Below are 7764 nucleotides of genomic sequence, written 5' to 3' on the forward strand. Positions count from 1 at the left end.
CTTGGCCTTCTGCCAGGTGGGTGGGTGGTCAACGATGCTCCTGTAGCCAGGCTGTGGTCCGAGGAGACAAAGAAAACAAAACCCCTGGACCACAGCCTTAAATAGCTCTGTTAAGTTTCACTTCAGCTAAGTTTAATTTTTTGAAACCGCCAGTCCCTTCATTAAACAGCTGGCCCACCTCTTTCTCTGATCAGTGAGGAGGCTAGCCCCGTGGCGCAACTAAGGGCGCCCTCCCCTAGTCGCGGGGTGTGCTTGTTCATTCTGAGAGCTTTGGAATGCCTTAGTACTGTTAAGTCAAGCCGTAATGCAGTATAGTATACTATGTACATGTATTGTGAGCGTCCCAAGGAAGTTCAGTACTGGAATACCATTACCTACTGAGGACCAGGAAATAGATACACATGAATGCCATGCAGCTCACTCAATATATAGAAGAACTAGTTGATGCAAACAAAGTCGAGTTATAGTGTGTGTGCTCCGATGATATCTCACGAATGATACAGTGGTATGTGGGATACTCAGGTTACATATATATATATATATATGTATATATATATATTCACTGAAAAAACCATAGGTTATAGACCATATATAGTTAGGAATTAGCATTTACAAAACCTTGAAAATTCACTGAAAAAACCATAGGTTATAGACCATATATAGTTAGGAATTAGCATTTAGAAAACCTTATTTTACTCACACAAAACCATTGAAATTCCATATATAGTTAGTTGCACTAACTATATATCGCGCACCCGCAATCCACTGCTGATGATGTCACATATTACATCATTCATGACATGGTCAGTGACATCACTGATGACATCACTGATGACATCTCAAATGACATCACTGATGACATCATCTAGTGTCTGTGTGTTTTTGTAAAGTTTAAATACGTTTTACATATTGAAGAATGACTGGATGTATGGAAGACTGAGTGTGTGTGTGGCTGGCTGGGAGGTGTGTGACTGTGCATATCAATGTGTACTTGTATCAGTGATTGTATAAGAGAGTAAGTATGTGTTAGTATATGTGTGAAAAGTATGGTGTTCTGTGTTTAACTATAGATGAGGAAATCGAAGTGTGATTGATTCTTCACAGGACTGACTAGGTGTATGAGTGCATATGATAGTGTTCTAATAATAACTGACTGTATGTATGAGTAATTGTATGGGTGAATGAGTGAATGTGTGTGTAGACGTACGAATCAGTGAGTGCGTATGTAGTAACTGGTATTGGTGTGTCATGATGTCATCAGTGATGTCATTTGAGATGTCATCAGTGATGTCATTTCAGATGTCATTAGTGATGTCATCAGTGATGTCACTGAAGTATGGTGTTCTGTGTTTAACTGTATAGATGAAGAAATGGAAGTGTGATTGATTCTTTACAGGACTGACTTGGTGTGTGAGTAACTCCATGGATGAGTGGCAGTGTGTGACTGTCTGCATAGGTGTATGAGTGCATATGATAGTGTTGTAATAATAAGTGACTGTATGTATGAGTCATTGTATGGGTGAATGAGTGAATGTGTGTGTAGACGTAGGAATCAGTGAGTGCGTATGTAGTAACTGGTATTGGTGTGTCATGATGTCATCAGTGATGTCATTTGAGATGTCATCAGTGATGTCATCAGTGATGTCATTTGAGATGTCATCAGTGATGTCATCAGTGATGTCACTGACCATGTCATGAATGATGTAATATGTGACATCATCAGCAGTGGATTGCGGGTGCGCGATATATAGTTAGTGCAACTAACTATATATGGAATTTCAATGGTTTTGTGTGAGTAAAATAAGGTTTTCTAAATGCTAATTCCTAACTATATATGGTCTATAACCTATGGTTTTTTCAGTGAATTTTCAAGGTTTTGTAAATGCTAATTCCTAACTATATATGGTCTATAACCTATGGTTTTTTCAGTGAATTTCATTGGTTTTTTAACAGCTAATATCTGTAGCTGTAAAATGTATTCTTCTTTAAATCCAAAAATATATTTTATATGTTTATGAATAATTTTTTTTTTAAATATATTTTTTTCTTCGTTCCCGCTTCGCGAATCGGGAAGCTTCCCGTTAGCTGACCTTGATGCCGCGAAATAGACCGCGAGCCGGTAAACGTTTCTTTACCGCAAGTGCCGCGTTAGAAAACAACATCGTGACGCCTCCCGTCCGCATGACGTTTCACGTTGTCGCGTGATACGTCATATGACGTGCTACGTTAGCGAACTGGTACGCGAAGCGAGTCGCAAAGCGCAGGTTTCTGGAAGCAAACCGGGAGGCCCTGCAAAGCGCTTAACGTAAACACAGCAAGTCATGTGACTTGGTAATAACACTTTTCATTGGTTCATTTCACTTTTGGTTTCCTAATGATGTAAGACTAGGTCATATAATCTAAAATGAACACTTTTCATTGGTTGAGAACTCTTGTTTTTCCCAAATGATGAAAATCCCTCCTTCTTTCCTCACTCTGACTTTCATCATTGTGAGAGAAAGACCCTTTGTGATCACTGAGCAATGGCTTCTTTAGTAGCTTCAGCTGGTGCTTCCCCACCACCTCCACCACATCCAAGGAAGAGTGGACCACCTGCTCAAGTTATAATTCAGCAAGAAGAGGAAGAAGAGGAAGACGAGGAAGAGCAGGAAGAGAGGCAGTTTTTGCCTGAGGAACCCAGGACGTCTCACCGGAAAGAAAACTTCATTTGGCAATTTTTTAAAATTCCCAAAGGTCAGAAAAAAGTAAATGCAAGATACGTAACTTGCCTTATATGTCAAGATAGACTGTCCAGAGGAACCGAGAAAAAATACAGTTTCGGAAACTACACAATGCATCGCCATATGACTAGGTGGCATCCTAACAACTACAGTGCTGCACAGTTTCGGAACGACCTAGATAATCTCCCTAATATGGCCAGAAGATCTGTTGTACCGGAAGTAACGGGACCAGAGGGCAGGGAGATGGTGCCAAATATACAAATGAGATTTGGTGAAGTAAAACACATCTGCGTATTTTGCGATGGATTCATTTGCTACGGAGAAAGAAGCATCACTCTGATCAACAGAGCTATTGACTATCATATGCAAGTTTGTACGAAACGCCCAAAATAATAAATACTTTTTTTTTGTTTTGTTGCTCCTGTTGAGCCCTTTACAATGAATCGTTTTCATTGCCCCCTCCAAGAAAAACCCCCAAAAATATAAAACTGTTCAGAAAAATTCAAAAAAAGTAAAAAAATGTTCTGAAAAATAATAAAAAAAATATAAAACAACAAAAACAATAAAAAAAAGTTCTTTTCAGAACTACCTCCCCGATATTAAAAAATTGATACAATATTTGGAACTGTGCCAACCTCTATTTCTCTTAGTTCGCTTCCCAGTTCGCTCGCCGGTACGCGAACCGGAAGCGAACCAAAAACAGTAAGTATAAGGGAAGGAAACAGACACTTATGTTAAAAGAAAGACAGCTATAGGGGAGTAAACTAGAGATACTATTACCCGTAATCCACTGCTGATGATGTCACATATTACATCATTCATGACATGCTCAGTGACATCATCAGCAGAGGATTGCGGGTTTTTTGGCAACGTGCCTTATCCACGGTTTGATAACGCTGCCTTTTGCTTTATATAAGTTTTCAAATTGTATGAAATATATACCAATAGGTCGTTATGAACCTTTAGGTAGTGCTTTTCTTCATGAGGTCTGGTCGCTTCCATACACATACAGATGTTTCAAAGATGATCAAGAAGTTTATCTGAATGGAGAGGAATGCACTGAGACGCCAGATCATTCACTAATGTGTAGGCACATACAGTTACACGGTTCATGCAACAAACACCGACCAAATATGGCTTGCCTGTTGCAAGGCACGCCAGTTCCTGCTATCATCCCCACGTTCAAGTTGTTGGAAAATGGTAGTTATTTGATGCTCAATAATGAAGATTGTTCTGAGTTAATTAAAAGTATTCCTTTTATCGTAACAGTAAGTGAACGGGTTATTTGCTGCAGAAATGTTCTATTTCCACCCACACATGAACATAGGGAGTTTTCAATCTGGCCACAAATACCAACCTTGGGAGAGATTTCAATGGCATGGCAAGAATAAGAGCTCTTTTGTCTCAGAGAGAGGTGGCCTTGAGTTCGGCCCGTGAAACTTTCGTGCTTCACATAGCGAACACCCGTACAGAGGTGCAGACCCTTTTCAATTCAGATTTGCCTTTCAATTTCAGCAAGATGGTTCGGACTATCTTTAACGCATCCTCCACAAAGGCCCTGGCGCACTTTTTTAAAGTTGTTACCAGTGGTCTCGTGACTTCATTTGAGAAAATCTTTGGAGTCATCCCTGCTTTCTTTCATTCTATTTTCTCCACTCTGCTTCGTGGATTGGCATTTTTACTTGCATTACCAGCGGACGCTCTTGTGCTTTTTTACATTTTTAAATATGGATGTCCCTCCTATGCAACCTCCCACCCTGCAGCTGCTGACACTGTTCCGCAATCGCATGCTAGAATATTATGGCACAATGCCGTTGGCGATATTAAGCACGGCATATGGATTATCTTTTCGATTCTCCTACTTCACCTGTGTCCAGCCTGTATTTCACTGCCTGACCTGTGATTTCGATTGGGCCATTGATTTGTGTCTCTGCGGACCGGTTTCTGCTGACGTCGACTTTAATCAGCTGATGACTCCTATCATTACTCACGAGTTGGTTTGTCCTGGCGAAAGGATTATGGCTGTGGCATTGATGCATGGACTAATTGGTCCCTGGAATTTACTGGCGGCAGCACAGTCTTTCTTGGAACAGAGCTTTCTTGAAAACCCACCGAGCTGTCCTCTGATGGTGATAGAGGATCCGGTGCTGGGAGAGCACGTATGTTCTTTTCCGCTTTTAAATTGGATGGCTGAACTGTTTTCGGATGAAGACGGTGACTTCCTATTGGAGGCTGTTGCAGCTTATTTTGCATACACAGTTATGTCATAGACCTTTTTCATGTTTGATATGCTGAGTACTAGCATTTCATTGACAATTCATTGACTTATTTGTCAAGTTTTTATTATTTACCTTGCCTATTGGCTTAAGACTCGATAAAGTACTTGGCTGTTTTATTTTTCTTTAGCATTATATTTTCCTAGTTTTTAATGCTTTACCTTGCGGACCGTCCACATATAAACTTGCAATCTGCTCTCATGAGATGGCACTTCTATTATCTTGTTCAGTTCGTTTCCGGATCATGGGGAGGTGTCATCTAGGTCCTGGATATCTTTACACCGTGTTAAGTTAGCATGGGCTCATTACCGGTTTAAACGCCATTTTTCCTTTTTTGCAACTTCTGCACACGACACTTAGTTGTTGCTTTAGCTTTCCACCTAGTAGTTCATCGTGGTTTACATGAGAATAATATGTTATTGCTCTACTATCTGCTTTGCTTGTTAAACTATATCTGTACAGCGAGTGCTAAAGTTTCAAGAACAACACGATACAGAATTGTTATGAGGTCTGATCTCCACGACTTCATACTCATAACATAAGTGCAACTTCTGCCAATTCTGGGCATGAGGCGGGTTTTATATTGCTTTGCCGAACACACATACACAACAGTTGATGCGGTTCACATGAAGAGAGAGCTGGTGTATGCTGATGTGATTCCTTCAAATCTAAGACACTAAAGTATGGGCACGCCCTAAACCAACACAAAGAGACCTTCTTAGCAAATAATATAATATGTGTATTAGGGAGGGTGAGATATAAGCAGCCGCGGGCCGTGGAGGGAGTTACGGTGAGGCAGGGAGGCGGGGAGGGGGAGAAGCAGGGTGGAGCCCTCTCTACCCTGCCCCTCCCCCTCCCCGCCTCCCTGCCCCACCGTAACTCCCTCCACGGCCCGCGGCTGCTTATAAGTGTTGCTAACTCTTATTCATTTACAGCATGTTAACATACTGTCACCATTCGCTTTTTATGTACTAGTAACTATGCTGGTAATTTTGCTACTGATAATATGTGTACTTGTATTCTCCACCCTGCTTCTCCCCCTCCCCGCCTCCCTGCCTCACCGTAACTCCCTCCACGGCCCGCGGCTGCTTATAAGTGTTGCTAACTCTTATTCATTTACAGCATGTTAACATACTATCACCATTCGCTTTTTATGTACTAGTAACTATGCTGGTAATTTTGCTACTGATAATATGTGTACTTGTATTATCTAAGATACTACGCCTGAGAAGACGGCATTAGTAAATAAACATTTCAAATACACATGTGTTCTTCTTAACTCCATGTTCTGGTTTCTAAGAAATATATAACGACCGACTGTTCATGAGTTCCACGTATCCTGAGGTACTATAAGTTCATATTCTGGATTGTCTAAACATTGAGAGTTTGTTATATCCAATGTGACACTGTACCTAGCTTGCTAAGGAGTTTTTGATTACTAACGTGAGTTTTGGGACACCCTAATTCGCCGAGGTTCCAATCCTCTGTCCACATTTCTGTGTGAGAACAGAAACCCTGCGACAGGGGCACCCCCGACCCTTGCTGGAGCTTCATCACACTTGCGATACAACTCCAGCAATGCGCCACCTTTACGGCACAGATACATCACGCATCTGTGCTGTTTTTGCCCCATGATGCGCCGCATTGTAAATGCAGCACACCATAGGTGACGGAACAGCGGCACAGAATGACTAACACATCCCTGGTGATGCGCCAGTCATCATAAATGTATCCCTATGCTTCTTATCTTGTTAGAGATGAACCGCCATATGTATCATCAAAGTTTTTTGCATTTCCTAAATAGCGAACTTTAAGGAATAAATAGCGATTCTTTACCATTCCTAGTTTGCGATTAGCTATTTGCTAATTACAAATTACCCATTCATTTCCTTCATTTCCATAGGGCGGTTGGACTCACTTTTAGCTCGAACGGCTGAATGGATTTCCACGAAACGTGGCAAAATTGTAGGGACTGGTAGCCCGATGTGCCTTTGCTATGTCTCAAGATATATGCTCCAGTGGTTTTTACGAAAATTAACTTTGAAAAATATATATTGGGCTACATTGGCCTATATATATGTTGGAGCCCAAATGTAGCCCAATGTAGCCCAATGAAGCCCAATGTAGCCCAATGTAGCCCAAAGATGGCCGCCAGACACACAAAAAAACAAATGTAGCCCAAATATCAGCCAGATGTAGCCCAACTATAGCCCAGTGACAGAATGACCAATCAGCTTCGCAAACCTCCGTTACGCGAAGCGGAGCGCTGTTACAGATATATATCTTTTTTTGAACGTTAATTTCTCAAAATCCACTGGAGCACATATATTGAGACCTAGCAAAGGCACATCGGGCTACCAGTCCCTAATATTTTGCCAAGTTTCGTGCAAATCCATTCAGCCGTTCGATTATTATTATTATTATTTTTTTTGCCCCGCGGGGCCCTTTTAAAACCTCCACATCAAACCTAGGGGGTCAGCGAGGATCTACTATGCCCCCTTATGGTTATTTCCCCCTTTGTTTTGGCCTCCTCTTGTCTCTCGATCCTACCGAGAGACAAGATGGCGGCCGCTACGGACTTTTTGGAATGTTGACAGACGCCAGAGAACCAATCAGCTTCGCTTCACAAAGCTCCGTTGCGCGAAAAGTACGCGTCCTGGGACGCTGCCCGGTCCGCTGTTACAGATATATATCTTTTTTTAAACGTTAATTTCTCAAAATCCACTGGAGCACATATATTGAGACCTACAAAAGGCACATCGGGCTAC

This window comes from Lissotriton helveticus, chromosome 4_1, assembly GCF_964261635.1.
Source record: "Lissotriton helveticus chromosome 4_1, aLisHel1.1, whole genome shotgun sequence".
Classification (NCBI taxonomy): domain Eukaryota; kingdom Metazoa; phylum Chordata; class Amphibia; order Caudata; family Salamandridae; genus Lissotriton; species Lissotriton helveticus.